The following is a 19,094-nucleotide window of genomic DNA, read 5'->3' as shown; positions in this document are numbered from 1 at the left end:
AAAAGTGAAGTATTTGGTCTGATCAAATGACTCAAGGAGTTAAAATATCAAGAAAAAGATTGAGCAGCTACCACCTCTCACTCTTCCTCAAGAAAATCTTCCTTTTATACTAGAAACAGATGCATCATATTGTTGCTTAGGGGCAATCCTTTTACAAAAACATGGGAAAAGAGAAGTTTGTGCTTATACTTCAGGTACATTTTCTAGTCAAGAATTAAATTACCCTTCTTCAGACAAATAAATTCTTGTTGTAAAGAAAGGAATTAAACGATTCAGATTGTTCCTTAAGAGCACTCTTTTTACAGTCAAAACTGACCTCAGGCATATGAAAGGAATGCTCCAAAACAAAAGACTTCTAGCACAAAGTAACTCCAAAATCATGAGATGGGCTCTTTGGCTAGATGGATATGACTTTGATATAATTTATAAAGCAGGCAAAGAAAATTATCTTGTTAATCTGATGACAAGGGAAGGATCAGATAAATCAGAAGAAAAGGAAATCAATAAGTTTGAAATTGGAAAAAGCTCATCCTCCTCTAAAAAATCTTGTGTTGAATTATCTCCCCAATGTCATTAATCATTTTGCACAGATTTCCTTTTGGTTAAAATTAGAAGATTTCCCACTAAAATTCAAAAGATTATTATAGAGAAATGGTTTTGCTCTATTGATGCCAAGATGGGTTACAGTCTTCCTCTTGCCAGTATAAATAATGTTCATATTTATTCTGGGTCAGTGATGCATCCATACAAAAGAATTGTATATATTTTTGACCCAGCATTGAATTGATCTAATTATTACTGTATTCTACAGACAACCCAAATTTATGATTGAATTTCCATAATTATGTATTGTGAGGACGTTGTGTCCCCATTTTGTATTTGGAGCAACTGGATGAATTTGCTAATGGCTTCATTTGTTCCAAGAAAAGAAGACCAGGGAAGGTTAACTCAGTTTACAGCTCTGTCAATTCTCCATCAAGATATGAAAGATGGGGCTGAAAGATATGACATATTTGAGTTTGATTTGTTGTACAAAGGTATAGATCTAGTAGAATTAGAAGATGGTTCTTTTAGAATGCAGTTAAACTACTTTGGAGAAGTGGGCATCCCTCCAAGTTCCTTAGATCCATACATGAGCTTCTCTGATTTTTCTGCCATCTTGGGTAGCAAACCTCCATGGTTACAAAATCTACCAGGATTGGATTTAGACAGGTTTTTCGAAGAATATGATTCTAGTCCTGACACTAGTGATTATGATACAGACAAAAGTCCTGAAGGAGAATGGTAATTATTGGAGGTCCTATGTATATAAATTTTAGTACAAAGCTTTAATAAATAAGTTTTGGCTTTCGTGGGTTCCCCTTGATAGGAATCTCTACTTTGTATCACATCACTTTACTTCCCATAAAAGGTTCTCCATTATTGTACAGGTTTTCATGGATTCTCCTTATCAGAATCTCCACTTTGTATCCCATCACTTTACTTTTTGTAAAAATTCTCCATTATTGTACAGGCTTTCGTGGGTTCCCCTTTTCAGGAATCTCCACTTTGTTTCATATCATGTTACTATTGATATCTTTAGTAAAGTTTCGTAGTTTGAGAAAGGATGATTGGGAGACCTCTTTTTTTTCCTATATATGGAAGCAAGAGCCTTTGTCCAAGACATCTTTGGTTTTACTGAGATTTGCATGAAATAGAAGCTTTGTGTTTATTTTCAAGAGATTAAATCTGTGTTTCATCTATCCATATTCTTCGTATTCATGTTCTTAGTAATTGTGGTATATATATATATATATATATATATATATATATATATATATATATATATATATATATATATTACACATCAATTAGGTATTCAGAGGGATCAAATATGTGATGTGAAAATTCATAGTTAATTTTTTCTGTCTAAAACAGGTTTGCACCTTAAGGGATTTGATTCCTCTCGATCCTTATTAAATCTATGGTTAAGATGAATTTATACTGGTAATTATCCTTGTATAAGGGAAATTCCAATGATTTGCACTCATTTTTATTTATCCTTATGTTATTGTACTTCTTTTTTCCATACATAAATTTGATATAAATTGAAAGAACAAATATTTATGTTTAAAAAAAATGAAATTTCTCTCTATTTAAACACTATAATTATGATTAATAATTTATGTTTATTTTTAATGTATATATATATATATATATATATACATATACATATATTGAAAATTGAAAATTTGTTTTTATTAATAGGCTATATATTCATATTACGCCAATTTTGTGTCTCACTTGACCATGACCTTAAAATTAGATTATTATTATTATTATTTAATCTAATTTTAGTTTCATGGCCAAGGTGGACATCAAATTAGTGTATGAAACCCCCTGTATTTATGTGACCAATATAGATCCATATTAACCATGAATCTAGCAAGCACGGAGAAGGATCAAATTTCTTATGGCGCAAACCTTTTTTCAAATGAAAAACCTAGAAACGAGTTTGCACTTGGAGAGATTTGATCCCTTTTGGTACTTGATAGATCCATAGTTAATAGGTTATACATATACATTTTTTAATTTTTGTTATTAATATATTCTTAAATATAAGTTAATATTATTGATCCAGATTTATGAAGGGACAAAATGAAATACAGATATAACAGAAACATGGAGCTACATTGAAACAAAACTTCAATTCATTAATAACAAAGTACTGAAAATTGTTTTCATGCAGAATGGAAATCAACTAGCTTGGGTGATGGTAGCTTATGTCTAAGAACAGATATGGCAGCTACATGCCTTATGAACTGTGTTACAATGAGGCTCAAAGCCATTTTTATTATTGAGAAACAATGGAAAACTCTAAATATCCAAAAACTTAACCCTAGGAGATGAAGTGCCAAAAGTCTATGGGCCTTGTTGGGGTTAGTTGGTACATCAACTCCCTGGAGTCGTAACTTTGGAATACAATCTCCATTTGATGTGTATGATACCTCATTATAAATATTTATCTGATGACAAAAACTTTCGACTACAAACCCAAGCCTTTGGCTACAAGTTTTTTCATTTTCCAGAAAACGTCATTTAGGACCTCAAACAATGTTTAGGACCCAAAAGACTGCCAAAAATAGTAAATTGCACTAAAATTAAGGGAACTAAGAGAAACAGTGGTGGGGATCTAAGTGGAAAAGGTGGCTGGCCATCAATATCCACCTGGATTAATTCTCCCCCCTTAGGAAGCAATGGTACCCATTGCATTGAGTCCCTCCACGAGATGGGGAAACTTCTACTCAACTTGGTCCCTAGTGAGCCACTTGCCTTGTTTCAGGAGTTGGCCAACTTTGATAACCTGATACAATTGGATTTTCTATTGGTGACTGTTCTTGATTTATGTGCCCATGATCCAATCGATTGTGGCCTATTCCATGCATTCTGGGTTGAGCTTTATGGTTGTTAGTTGTTCTGCAATGTCTGATGTGTCTAGAAATGGTGGAAAGTATGGACAAAGGCAATCCACATTGAACATTAGGTGTAGAATGAGGAATGGGGGAATGTTGAGCTCAAAATAATTATCTCCCACAACCTTGGTAATCGTGTAAGGCCCATATCGAAGTGGTTAGAGCTTCTGATGGGCTCTGACAGGGCATTCTTTCTACAAATGAAACCAAACTTTGTCACCCACCTGAAAGTTACATGGCACCCGATTATGATCATGAAACTTCTTGTACTTGGAATTGGACTTATCCAAGATGTCACGCACCTACTGGTGGATGTGATGGATGTGTTCAATAAACCTGGTTTCTTTATCAACCTTTGACTATACGTGTGCAAATTATATTTGTGTAGTCGCATGAGGCATGACAATGTTAATTAGACACAATGGTTGAAATCCAAAACCCACTTGAAAGGGGCTGCATCCAGTCAAGCTATGGAGAGCTCTATTATAACTGTGTTGCACATAAGGAAGGCTCTCATCCCAAGTTTGTGTATGCTTGGATTTGTACATGCAAAGTATGTGCACTATCATCCTATTGACGACATTTGTCTGACCATTAGTCTAGGTATGGAATGTAGTCAACTTGGTGAGCTTGGTGTCCAATAATGTCTAGAGGCTTGACCAAAAGGTGATCAGAAACCTGCTATCTTGATCTGATATAATGGTTTATGGGATCCCAAAATGTACCCATACTCGTTCAAAGAAGAGTTTGGTAGTGTCCTCTAATGTGATAGTCTTCTTGCCAGCTACCAATATAACCATCTTAAAAAATATGTCCATGACCACAAATACACCATCATTACCATGCTTAGTATAATGGATGCCCCACAGATAGTCCATGGAGATGTATTCCCAAGGCTAGCTATGAGTAGGTAGAGGAGTGTACATGAATTGCTTCTTGATGGTTGGTTTGGTGATGAGGTAGCGTAGGATCTGATATATATTCCAATGTCCCATCAGAGTTTTGGCAAATAAAAGTACTTATGTAGTATGACCACAATTTTCTCCACACTAAAGTGTCATGCAACTTGATTGTAGTGTGCCTCCCCAATCAACTTGGCACGCTCACTTGAAGGAACACAAAGGTGGTCTAAGTAGCATAATAGTGTGTCTTAGAGGTGGAAATATAGAGCTTTATTTCCAACCACTAGCATCTTGTATGTGGTGGCTAACTCTGTATCATTTTTGTACATTTGCGGCCATCTGAAGGTCTTGTGGCCATAAGAATTGAAAACAGTAGTTAGTTTTGCAACTAGGGGTTGACTACATGTAACCACCCCTCCCACATTTACCCACATTAAACATGAGATAAGGGCTACTATGACATGACCTGACCTCCTAGCTTAATTAAGGAAGTGGACTTGACAAACTGAAAATTTACTAACTTCCCTCAGGAGCTACAAGACCTCCAGGAGCTAAAGAACCACTCTAGGTACCAAAACCTTGAGCTAGCTTGCCTTTTTAGTGATATGGGACCCCATTCACAAGCATGAAAATGCCTCCATGCAATTGTAGGCCTCTAGTCACCTGCATAAGCCTGGAAGGTAGTGAATGCAACATAGAATTTCCAGTTTTGAGCATGCAACCCTAGAATCAGTGCCACCTTTTCAGGGCCTAACTCCAAACCACTACCCATAATTTAATGAAACTTTCTAGAATGATATATAACATCAATACAAATACATTCATACAAAACCTAGTTAATAACTTGACCTAACCATGACAGTCATTTCGTCAAACATATGGTGAACATGAAATATACAGGTCATGAATTCATATCTGAACATAATGGCATGAAACTTATCTAAGATTCACCAAGACGGTCTAATTACCTCTCTTAATATCTACAATAACATTTGTTAGCTCATGCATTTGTCAACTAACCAAATACATAGAAATTCATCAACAATCCATAGCTAGAGTATAGCAAGTCCATGATTATAACCAACAAATAATCATCATAGTAACCATGACATAACAACAATAAAATCATCATATTAACCAGTACAAATGCTTCATAGATTTCCATAGATAAATAGATCTTATTAAATGATGCAAAATTCAACCAAGTTGGAACTTCCATGTACGACCTGACCATATATTGGAATGAACCAAATCTTTCTTTTAGTCAATCACCCCCGTGTCATATTCCAAGCATGAATGTGCGATATCATGGGATAAACCAAGACATAAACAACCAAGAGAATCTATACGTTAAACCACCTCCACCCTCATGCTACTGTGATCTCACCTAAATTGATCCTGAGATAAAAAAACCAAATCAAGCTTAGATGCCTAGGAATTCCTTCACCATCCCTTGAGGAATTTTCTTGTCTCCACCCACTTGTTGAGGGTTTTCCTAGATAAATCCATCATTAGAGGAATTTTAAGGTCTAAAATGGGTCTCCTAAGAAAAATATACAACAAAAATAAACATTATAAGAACCAATAGGATTCAATATGATGATGTCAACCATGGGGGATGATTCGCCATTCTTGGAGTAAAAAAGAAAAAAGATTAAAAAATAATAAAATAATAAAAGTACTTTTTCAACTCATATTTTAACCTTATCTCCCTAATTTTTTACTCAAATTTCAAGCAAAAGGACTCGTTAGATGCAAAATTTAATTCATCATCCAAAGAGTACCATGTTACATACTTTGATGGACCTTGCTCCATGAAAAATTAGAAATACATGAAAAAACATGATTACAATCACATTTTTCATGTATTTCTCATTTTTCATGTAGCAGAGTCCATCGAAATTATGCAACATGGGTACTCCTTGGATGAGGAATCAAATTTTGCATCCAATTAGTGTTCCCACTCGAAATTTGAGTAAACCTATAGGGAGATAAGTTGAAAATACGAGTTGAAAAAGTAGTTTTTTTCTAATTTCCCTCTAAAATTTGATGATGTAATCTAATCTTATTTTATTATTTCCATTATTATTTTATAATTTCCTTAGGAGGCCCATTTTAGACCTCAAAATTCTCTAATGGACGTTTCATCTCCCTTTTCTCCCATTTTCCTTTATTTTCATAAATAAATGTCAATAATTGCCACTTTGCCTTTTCGAAGCCTTTGCCAATGCCTTTTCCAATTTCCTGAGCCAATAATAAACGACAAGTGATTCCCACTAGTATTGGTTTCCCACCATTCATCTTAGAATAAGTGTCCCATGACCTTGCTCTTATTTTTCCTTTATTAACTTTATTACATGAACTTTTAACCTGGGGTTGTTATAGACCCCTCCCCCTTAGGGAACACCATCCTCGGTGTTCTATGACACCTATGACCAGTAAGACCATTGAAAACCAAAATGTACTTCCCATGGAACTTTATAACTTAGCTCGATGTAGTATTTACAATGTACCTATTGAAAATAAAAACCAACATGACAACTATATCACTTATTAGAGCTTTATAACAAAACTCATTACGATATTTACAATAACACCCACACATACATATGCACATATACCAAAGCTCCTTTGCATCAACTGTAAAATAATGATGGATACATAACCCATATCTGATCAACCATCTCCCATGTAGCTTCATCGGGCCCAAAGTTTTTCCACCGCACTTTAACTTGCTCGATTGCTCGGTTCCAGAGCATGAGTTGTTTTTGTTTCAATATGCAATAAAGTTCTAGCTTTAATTCTCCTTATGGCTCCACCTGCAATACACACCAATCAATCTCATGATCAACATCCTTCACATATATTTTAAGAAATGAGACATGGAAAACCTCATGGACTTTCATCGTCGGAGGTAGTGCAAGTTTGTAGGCCACTGGTCCAAGCCTCTCAAGGACCTCGAAAGATCCACAATACTGGGGTGCCAACTTGGCACAAAATCCAATCCTCAAGGATCTCTTCTCGGGCTTGATGTGCAATTACACATGATTCCAAACCTGAAAATCCTTAAATTCCTTGTGTTTGTTAGCTACCTATACCAATAGGTTTCATATTTCATGATTGGCATTGAAAAGGTCCAAATATGCTCTGCTTTGATGATGCAAAGATCACATGTTTCCAAGAGAATACAATTTGTGCTTATTGCTTGATGTAGACTCAAATTTTGATGGATGGTCCAACAGCCTAATCTGGATCATGCCATGTTTTGAATTTTCAGTTGTAGAATAGAGAAAGAGGTCTGTCCAAACTATTTAATCTTGGCAGACAAGTAGTTTAGGTAGAGAAGAAAGGTTCCCAAAAGCTTAATATGGGACCTTGGAAGAAATAAGGGTAGAAGTAGATAGAGAAACAAAAGAAAAAGCCAAAGAAAAGAAAAGGCAAGTAAGGGTCTGCAAGCCTAAGTGCACCCTCCAAGAAGAAACAAAAAATGCTAGGCAAGTAGATGGGTAGGCAGTTGGGGTTGCAGAAGTATCATTCCTTACAATTGAAGGTATGCTAACCTATTTTACAAAGCAAAGTCAATGGATTGGGAAGTCTTTCTTCTCTATCAGGTTGCAGCAAGCAAAGAAGCATGTCTAACTTCCCACATTTTTCCCTCTCCATTCATTACTAACATCCCCTCATCAGTTGATATTCATGAAAGAATTGGTGGTTTTAGTGGTTCTTAGTCCTATTAGAAGCCACATTTCTTGTCTAAAACTCTTTTCATTTTGATCTACTCCTTAAGCTAAGTTATTTTCAAAAAGACTTAGTGTCATCTCCCCCTCATCCACTCCTTTCATCCATTTTAACCCTAACTCTATTATATAATTCCCCTATGATTCCCTTTTCCCTAGTATTATAACACCATGGTGTATAAACCCCAAATTTTGTATAAATATCCCTCCCCTTGGCATTATAGCCATATGTCTTCTGTCAGGGATCAAAATGGCATCTGGTCACTTTGTTGAACCTAAGTCTAACCCCCTCCCCTCTTCTGAATCCATTTGGCCCATTAAACCTTCGTTTGTAAAGAAAAACCTTATGAAAACCCCCTCCTACCCATAAACCCCTTTGAAATTGTGAAATAACCCAAAAACCCACCTTTTGCCGCTTAACCAAAGTATCCGCCCGCATTGTTCTATTTCCAAAATACATTGAAAAACATTGTAAAACACCATATCCTAATGTTTTCCGCCGGGCGCAAATTCCAAAACAAATAATATTTAAATCCCCCGCCCGCGTCCGTATCGGTCGATCACATCGTCAACCCGACAACCGTCCGATCGGGCAACATTGATCGGACGGCTATTATCCATATTGGGTTGGGCCCGAGGTCCGACGTTTAGCACCCGAGAAACTGTCAGAGGGTGACGTCAGGCCTCCGCCACGCGTCGCCCTCACAGCTTCTCGGGTCGGCCTCTGACAAAACCGGGGCCGTATTGTAAGCAGTCCGAGAAAACCGTTACCGCTGTTTCACTTACCACCTGGTTTTGCTGGTCCCATGTCATGCCCACGTCAGAGCCACGTCGCTGCCACCCCGCCGTCGCATCACCTCATTCGTCTGTCCCTTCGCTGACATTTCCGCCACTTCAGCATATCCGTGGACCAACCAGGACCTGCCACATCACCCGGTGACGTCACGCTGACGTCATCCGACTCCGACCCCACCCGATGACGTCACACTGACGTCATCCCAAAAACGCGCCAATATTGCCAAAAATCCATTTTTAGGCCAAAATCTCATGTTTTTTCCACTTTTGGCAAAAGACACTACTGCTATTTTTGCATGTTGCTCATGTCCAAACCCGCACCAGCCTGCTAAAGTCAATTCCGAGACCGCCAGAGCCTCCATTGCACCTGCATTCGCAACTCTTGCCGACGAATTCACCAGGTATTCTTCAAAATCATCCCATAAGCCTGGTTTTATCCATAATTCCACAAATAAACTGTTAACAGACTGTAAAACTCTGTTTTAACCGTTAAACACACAGTGACCTGCACTTATATCCAACCAGTGAAGCCATTAAACTCCTGCAGGGCCGCATTTGACAAATTGAGTTGAAATTCACAGCTAGTTCGCGCAGTCGTGAACTAGGAACCTTAACTGACCAAATTCACCACTGAAAACACTTTGCTCAGTCCTGCTACTGTTTTATCAGTCCTTTAAATAGTATTTCAATTGTTGTTTTACTCAATTTTCCTTCTGTTTCTAATATTTCACCTCCCTCGCAAAGAAACACTCCTCTGTGTCGTTTTGTTCAAGTGGAACCGGTTTACATACAAATCAAGAGCCTCAGTAGCCATGGAGACACCAATAGCTCTAAACATCCAGCCTCTGAATGCCCCTCAAAAAGAGATAAATTGGAAACCCCTGGGGGACCTGGATTATCAAATGTTAGATTGGTTTCCAATGGGCTCCAAGTATAATATTCATATGATCAATCAAATAAAAGCCCAGCACCTTAGTGGGGCTGATATTTTAGGGATTTGGGATTCAAATTTGCCCATTTACAACCTCCCTCAAGTCAATCCCCTTCCAGACTTGATCCACAAGTGCCAGGAATGCTATGATCCTTGCCAAAGAGCTGTTCTTACTCCTACAGGTTCAGTGTTGTTCTACATCACTCCAGAAACCATTAATGAGATGCTCCACTTCCACTCTGCAAGACCATTGACACCCCTGTCCATGCTGGATTTAGTAAAGAAGGGAACTAATTTGTCACATGCCCAGATTGTCAAGATCAACTAGTTGTTTGTAGATTCAGGTTCTGAAACTGTAAGAACTCCTCCTATTGGATATGAGTACCTGAATGAATTGGGCAGAATGCTAGTGGACTTGATCAGTTATGTCCTGGGGTATAAAGGAATTGAAGATGTTGATGACACCATAATGGCAATGCTATCCATATTTTCCCCAGGAATGCCTCCTACTGTACACTATGACTATGCTACCTATATTGCAGAAAAGATTCATGAGCAGCTAATGAATCTACCAAGGGAAAGAGTGTTCAGATTCACCTCATACATCTACCATCTGTTCTTGTTCTATCAACCAGACAGCTTCCCTGTTCCCCTCAAGAAACTAAATGCCCAGGGAGTTCCAAGATCAGTTGTCTTTTGGTCTTCAGTTTTTCACAGTGCTTCTCTCTCACCATACACATACTGTGAGTTCATAGACTTGTTCATTTTCCCAGCAATGACCTTGCTATATGGTGTACCTCCTCCAAGGCTAACTGATGAGATGCAAAGAGTCCTCCACCTCTCTAAAGCCTACAACATTGGTGATTGGTACTTCTACCAACACCACACAGTAATCAGAGTTTATGGCTGTGAGTTGGACCCTTTTAGGCTTCCAAGGTATGTCCCCATGAGGCTCTTTGCCCTAGAATACTTCAGACAGTTTGGAAATGCTGACTACATCCATTTCCAAAGTAAAAACAAGAAGGTGCAACTGAAGGTAAGGAGCCAGCTAGGTCCTTTCTTATATAACAAAAGAGAAGAGGGATGGAGGGAGGCAGATAGCATCCTAGAGGGCCTCAGATTTCAAACCAGCTTCAGATGGTTACCCTATGACCGTAATCACTTTATTTCCCTCAGGAGAATAAAACACAAATTAGGCACATATTCACATCTGAAGTTGCCTCATATTGAGAAGTATGCTAATGCCTTGAGCTGGAAAGAAGGCACTCTAGAAGAGCCAATTACTAAAGAGCAGATGCTAGAGAATGAAGCTAGAAATCTACAAAAGGAGGCTGACTTGGAAACTTGTGGACAGGTCTCTTTCTCATACCAAAGGAAACTTGGAGAAGTTGCCTCATCTTCAACAACACATCAGCAAGCGGCCATGAAAACTCAGCAAGCATCCAACAAAGACAAAGGAAAGCATGTGGAGGAGGAACAGCTACCTCCTATGACTCAAGAACAAACAGATAAAGAGATGGAGCAGCAGCAAGAAGAACAGCAACAACAGCAACAACAGGAAGAACAAAGGCAGGAACAGCCTGTGCAGCCAGAACAAACAGTGGAAGCCCCAAAATCCACTGAGCAACAGCCACAGCAAACTGTGCCTCCAAGGCAAGAAACATCAGTTGATGCATCAATCCTCCAAACTCCACAAAAGGAGGATGTAAGCAGAAAGAGAGACAGAGAGACTCCCCTAACATCTTCTATAAATCAGGGAGAAAAAAGGCAAAGATTGAATGATTTTTCTGAGGAAGATATGACAATAAGGCAGTCATTAGGCATGGGCCCACCAAGCAGAGAAGCATCCGCCAGTTCCTTTCAGCAGGAACAAGACAGAACAATAGGAGGAGAAGTCAGCTCCTCTAGCCAGCAGAGAGAGGGAGAACTGAGCATTAAGCAACAGTTCATTGAAATTAAGAAGAGGAGTGAGCCGATAAAAATACAGCTATATAACCATCTGTTGAAAATGGCTCCCACCAACCAGCAGCGCTTAATGTCTGCTTTTGATGTCAGTGAAGGCAAGATGATCATGAGCCATTTCTTACCAGCTGTAGCACAGCCCCAGTCTCATGCAGATTATATAAGGACCAATCTCGAGGTCCTTGCCAAGGACATTCACCCAATGGATAAAATTGAATTGCACAAGCAGACAGGTGAGATGGTCTATGCTTCCCTGGCAGACCAAACATTGGACAACTACAGACTACAAAGTAGCCTTAACAATACAGCCTCTCAGCTAGAGTTGGAGAGAGCGTCATCCCAGGCAAAGGACAACAGAATAAGGTCCTTAGAGGATATAATTATTGAGATTGGGCATGATCCCAAAGATATCAAGGGAATACAGGAAATATTGAAATTACGGGATGCTGATATGGCAGCTCTAAGAAGAAAGATCAAACTCCCAGCCACGATTCACCCTCAAACAGATGAAGTGGCTCAACAAAGGCATGATAAAGATGCCACAGCTCTGCTGGTGACTCTCTATAAGCAGCTTATCCAGGCACAAGAAAAGCTGGGAGAATCAGAGGCTGCACAGGCAGCATTACAGGCAACCTTGAAACAAAGAGAAGAAGGCCAGACCTCTCAGCCTCCTCCTCAAATCATTAATCTTGAGGAAACTGCTCCCATTACTACTCCTCCTCCTCAGCAGACTGATCAAGCAGCACCTTCTACTTCAGCACCACCAACAACAGAACAGGCCCAAAGCCTGGATATGCAAAATCTAAGGACTGAGATTCAAGCCCTGGAAGCTCAAATGACAGAATTAAATGAGACCAGGGAGAAATTGGCCAAAGTAAATGATAGATATGACAAATCAAAGCAGGCTGTGGCAGAAAAGGGCAGGGAAGTAAAAGCCCTCAAAGATAAGATCAAAGAGCTGGAAAATGAGCTCAAGTTAGATAAAATTGTGGCTGAGCTTAGAACAGTGCTGTGGGCTAATATTGGCCAGTCTATTACTGACCAATGGCCGTATATTGAAACCATCCATGAGCAGCTAGAGCTCATTCCAAAGGCACAGGCTGAGATTCACAGATCAAGGAATGCCCTGAGCAATATGCCTGAAGTTGCCACCAGAATGATTAATGTGCTTAATCATAAGACAAGTTCTCAGTTAGCAACCATGGGAATTCCCAACAGGACTGAGACCATTCAATTGATCAAGAGGGTTCTTACTCTGAGAAATCTAGTGCATACATTAGAGAGAAGAACCCAAGACATGCAGACTGAGGTGAAGAGGTTCATGGAGAAGTTTCAGGTGCTACAAAATAGAGGGCTTCCTAGCTTACTGAACAGCTCAGGGAGACTATTCACACATGAACAGTATGCCAAAAGGGTGAATGCATTTTCCACAAGTCAGATCAATGAGAAGCCCAGCACCTCAGAAGAAACAGGGCCAGCTACAGGACAGACTCTCTACAACAAAGTGGAAAGTTTGTTTTTTATAATGAATGAAATCGAACACTTGTTTGCAGTAGCTCCAAATTTTTATAAGTATACAGAGGCGAAGGAGACTATGGATGCAATCCTCAGGCATCAATTACCTACACAGGACTGGTGGACCAAGGCAATACAAATGATTTTGTAAACAATGAGCCATTCACCAAATTTTGTTCATAAAAATATGAATTGTCATGCACAGCACAGTTTAATAAAATCAGCATGCATTAAAGATGAAAGCTGAGCCAACTCAGCAGAACCTACAGCCAACAAAGCAAGATGAAAAGCTACAGGTGTCCAGACCAAGAAGCTACAGCCGAGCAGCTCCAAAAAGTGTGTTCTTCAGCATTAACGCAGATCATTTCAACCGACTCAGTGGCCTCCAAAGGCCAAAATATCTTCTGACAAGCATAAAGATGCATTTACTTTGTATTCAATGATGTAATAACTTTCTGATCTAAATATCTTGAAAAGTTGGTGAAGATATTCAATTCTGAGATAACCTAGCACTCAGATATTTTGTAATACGTTTTGTATATATTTGCCTCTCGCATAAGCTTGAGGGGTTGTTGTTGATTTCTCCTGAAGAAGTTCTTATGTTGTAATCCTTTCAGAGTTTAATAAAGAAAGTGATGGAATTTCTCGGATTTCTGAAGTGTTGAATGCGTTCTGGTGCCTGTTGAAAACTGCTGGATTCCTGTGTATTTCACAATACAATAAGTTTCTGTAACTCTCTCTGTTATGTATTTTCGATCTATTAAAATCCATATATGTTTCTAATTTCTAAGTGTTTGACAACCAAGAAAAAGAATAACCTTCAGGACTTATTCATGCAATACCCTGAGTTCAATCTTTGTTGCTAATGAATGTTTTTCTTCAGCTATACTCTTGATAAGTGTAATTCTTAATTGCTGCACTTTCAGAATATATCTTTCACAATGACCTTTGTTTCAGGAATTCAAGTTTGCTCCTGTGCAACATGTTTCACTTTCACATCACCAGCTTAATAGAAAATTCTTAATTGCTTTCTGTTAGCTGATCATGCATCACCACTTAAGTTTAAATTTGTTCGTTTGACATACACAATAGGCCCTGCAGTCTGAACATCATCACTCCAGCATTTCAAAGCATTTCATAGCTCTAGACTCCATTGCCCAATGATATACTATTCTCTGAACACTACATCTTAAGCCCTGAAAGAAATCCTTCAACCAAAACATAAACCAAAACCTGAGCATAATAGCTAGCCTAAAAACACCATCAAAACAGAGACAAATCATAAAGAGAGAGCCCTCTCTGATTATAGTTTGGCTAGGAACTGTGATCCAAAGATTGGTTAGTGGTTACCCCGGTCGTATTCCCTTGGGAGTCATAGGGAACAACCTGGGTGTTAACATAATTGGCGACTCCACTGGGGACTTCTTAGGATTTTCCCATTTCTATACATCTCTCAAAGCTGCAAATCAAGCCTGAAATCAGTCAGGAGGCCTTCAAAACTGTTTCTGTGTCACATTGACAGTTTTAGGGAAGAGCTTTTTCAGTGAGTCTTCATCTCAGCTTTGAAATATATATAGCCATTCCAAAATCTTTATCCAGTCCTTGCAAATATAAAAAACTTCCTATAAAATCCTAAAAAATAGTTAGAAGCTGGCTCCCAAGAAAAATCCACGGCATACTAGGGCAAATCCTGACCCTAATCCACCCATCATTGTTGATAACCCAAATACCATCCCTAGAAACATTAGGAGACAGCAAAGGCAGGAGCAGCCTGCTGATTTAACCTCAGATTCAGATCATCCCAGCCTTATCTCTACTCCATGCAAGGTCCTTTTCCGGTCTACCCCTAGTTCCCCTAGTTCACCACCCACATCTCAAAGTCCTCCTCTCACATCTTCATCCACTACACATATCCCCTTGACCAACACTCTAGGTTCACCCTCACCTATCACCCCTGTGGCACCCATCGTTCCTATTATCCCAGCTGCACCCGTTAATCCTCTAAACCCTATAAGTATGGCTAACAGATATGCACCCTTGCAGATACCAGCTAATGCTGCAGCTCTACCCCAAGATTACCAAACCAAAATCTCATATTTTGACTCCAATGGCCCTCTGACAGCTGTCCAGCATGCTAAGAGGATGCAAGACCATTTTGAGACCTATGAAATAGATGATGACAGTGTGAGAATGAGGATGTTTGTTCAAAGCCTAACTGGGGATGTAAGAACTTGGTTTAGATCCCTGAATGCAAATTCCATCACAACCCCTGATGAACTGTATCAAGCCTTTACTAGCAGATGGGAGAAGAAGAAGGATCCTCTGCACATACTTGGGGAATATGACACTATCAAAAGAGGTCCCCAAGAGACTGTTTTGGAGTATTGTGCAAGATTCAACAATGTATATAACGCAATCCCACAAAATTTAAGACCCCCTCTTGATTTAGCTTTGTACAAGTTCCCTGATGGTTTTGACCCTGACATGGCCTATCAGTTAAAAGAAAGAGATCCTCAGTCCCTTGCAGAGGCCCAAAGGGTTGTTGTTACAGTGGAAGCCAACCTAATTGCCAAAAGAAACAGAGCAAGGTTGGAAAAGAGGACTGTTTTCAAAGAGGAACCCTCTGCCTTTGATCAAAAGCTGGATGCAATACTCACTGGAATGAAGAGATTAGGTGATAGAGTGGAATCGGTTGAGAGAAAATCATCATGGGAAGCACCACAAAACAACCCTCCTAGGAATCCAAATTTTAGGAGAACTCAAAACCCAAATGTTGGCAAGGCCAGTGCTGACCAAGACATAAGACCCCCTTTCCAGGAAAATTATGCAGAAACTTCCACATCAATAGAGTCCAATGAATATCCTGAGATTAATTTAATGGGTCTAGATGGTGAAAGTCAAGTTTTCTTAACACAAGAAGATCATGAGGATGATGAAATCAAACTGTTCCAAACTAAATCAGGTGAATCCTTTGACTTTAAACAAGGCTATGACACTGCTATCTATGAAGTCCACAAACAATACAAGCTAAGGAGCAGAACTGTGAACGTAAATCAACTTGAAAAGATAAAGGATAATCAGCAGCCTAAAAGAGTCATAGTCACAGAGCCTAATGACAAAACAAATCCACCTACAGAAGAAGTGATTATTGAAGAGATCATTGAACCACTGTCCTTAAAACAACAGCCTGTGGCCACTTCACCCTCTCAACCTAATTTAAATGTTACTCCCCAAGAGATGAGTAAAAGAGGCAAGTCCCAAAGTCAAGATAAAAATCAGGAAGAAGATCTAGTGAACAAGGAAAAGACTGTTATCCATAACTCTAAGACCCAATCTGAAAAACCCTTTGACCTAGAAACTGAAATTGGCAAACTAAATATAGCAATTCCTCTCTCAGAACTAGCCAAGCATGACATCTATAAACTACAGATCAAAAAGTCACTTCAACTCACTAGCAACAAAGATGATGTCAATGTGCTGGATGACACCCCAGAATTACTGTTCGGCCCAGAAGTGGATGGAAAAACGGTAGTCACAGGGGTATTACCTTTTTATGTCAGCTTACATATTCATGATAAAATATTACATAATGCAATGTTTGACTCAGGTGCCTCTCACAATCTCATGCCAAAAGCGGTCATGGAGAGATTGAATCTAGATATAACAAGACCATACAAGGACCTGTTTTCCTTTGACTCCAGCCAAGTCAAGTGTTTAGGCCTCATAAAAGATTTATGTGTATCTCTGGTTCAATACCCAAACAAAACCATTCTAATGGATGTTGTAGTTGCTGACATCCCACCTAAGTATGGGATGTTGTTATCAAGATCATGGGGAGCTAAACTCCAAGGTTCCTTACAGTTAGACATGCAATACGCCACTATCTCTGTTTTTGGGCAACCAAAAAGACTATACAGAGAAACACTCATGAAATACATGGTCAGCAGTGAAGAAAAGCCTCAAAACTTTCCCATATATGTTGTCCATTCAGACATAGACTCATACATTCTCTTTAATAACAGCACAATTCTCTCAAAAAATGATGTTGAAACCAAAATACTCATACAGGAGGAAGACTCTAATGAAAGAATTACCACCCATGAAACAACAGTCAATCAAACGCTAGACACTGCTGCTGTTCTAAATACCAAGCATACCCAATCAAATGATGAAACTGTCCTAGAAGACAAGCCAGATGAAAAACCAAAACTTCTACTTACATTGCCAGCCCATGAACAGATCATTAAATCTCCTTCCCAACAGGATATTCTATGGTTCCTTGAATTTGACGGCTCAGTCAACAAGTTCGGGGCAGGAGCTGGAGTTTGGGTACACAATAAAGAAAACAGTCATGCAGAAGGCAAAGCCTATAGATTAAACTTCAAATGTACTAATAACATGGCAGAGTATGAAGCTCTGTTACTAGGCCTCAAGTTAGTAAAGTTCTTACAAGCTGCCAGGGTTTCAATCATGGGTGATTCAGATTTAGTTATCCAACAAGTGAAGGGAAACTTTTTCACTAATGACAAAAGACTAAGGTCTTATAGGTCTGCTGTTGCCGAAGTATTAAACTTTTTCTCTGAATTTCAAATCACTAAAATTCCCAGAGCCCACAATTTGCATGCTCATAGTTTAGCTACCTTTGCAAGTACCTGCAAGCTGCCTTTTGAGCCCCATCATTGTTTTACAGCTTAGGTAAAACACAGACCCTCCATTCCAAACAATGTTAATGATTGGCAAGTCTTTGAGGATGACAAGCAAATAAACCAATTTTTAACTCTGCAACAAGAATTTGCAGGATTAAATATTGACACTGATACAGCAAGTCAATCACAAATACTTGATACAGCAAGTCAATCACAAATACTTGATACAGCAAGTCAATCAAAAATACAGTTTCAAAAGATTACTCACCCAATATCACCTAGAACAGCAAAGCAAATGCTACATCCAACTATTTTCAGCAAGGAAAACATTCAACAAATCCAACCAATCAGTTGTGAAAAAGTGGCCAATGCTGAAACTGACATCATAGAACTGAAAGACAATTTTCTACCAACAGGCCTAACTCCACTAGAGGACATCTTTGACTCAAATGATATTCCCAGAAAACCAAAAATGCAGCCATTGAAGAATGCAACATTGGTACCATTGACAAACCCAAAATAATAAAATTGTCTGCATCTCTACCTCCTGATCAAAAGCCTAAATACATTGACCTCTTTAAAGAGTTCCAGGATGTCTTTGCATGGAGTTATGAGGACCTAAAATCCTATGACACCTCTGTTATCCAGCATACTATCCCTCTCAAGCCTGATCAAAAACCCTTTAAACAAAAACTGAGGAGAATCAATCCAATGCTTCTCCCAGCAATGGAACAAGAGGTACAGAAAATGTTCAAGGCAGGTATCATAGCACCAATCAGATTCTCGGAATGGATCTCCAACTTAGTCCCTACAAGAAAGAAAACTGGTGAAATAAGGCTGTGTGTGGACTTAAGAAATCTGAACCAAGTATCCCTCAAAGACAACTATCCCTTACCCAAGATGGATCACATTCTCCAAAGAGTGGTAGGGGCCTCAAGGATCTCATTACTGGATGGATTTTCAGGCTTCAATCAAATCCTGGTGCACCCTGATGATCAAGACAAAACAGCATTCACAACCCCATGGGGAACCTTCAAATATGTAAAAATGCCTTTTGGATTGAAAAATGCAGGGGCAACCTTTCAAAGAGCAATGGATATTGCCTTTGCCAAAGAGATTCATGACTTCCTTGTCATTTACTTAGATGACCTTAC

Source organism: Pinus tabuliformis, chromosome 5_1, assembly GCF_031772625.1.
Source record: "Pinus tabuliformis cultivar Carrire ecotype Pingquan chromosome 5_1, CPIR1, whole genome shotgun sequence".
NCBI lineage: Eukaryota > Viridiplantae > Streptophyta > Pinopsida > Pinales > Pinaceae > Pinus > Pinus tabuliformis.
Note: the sequence above shows the minus strand (reverse complement) of the source record.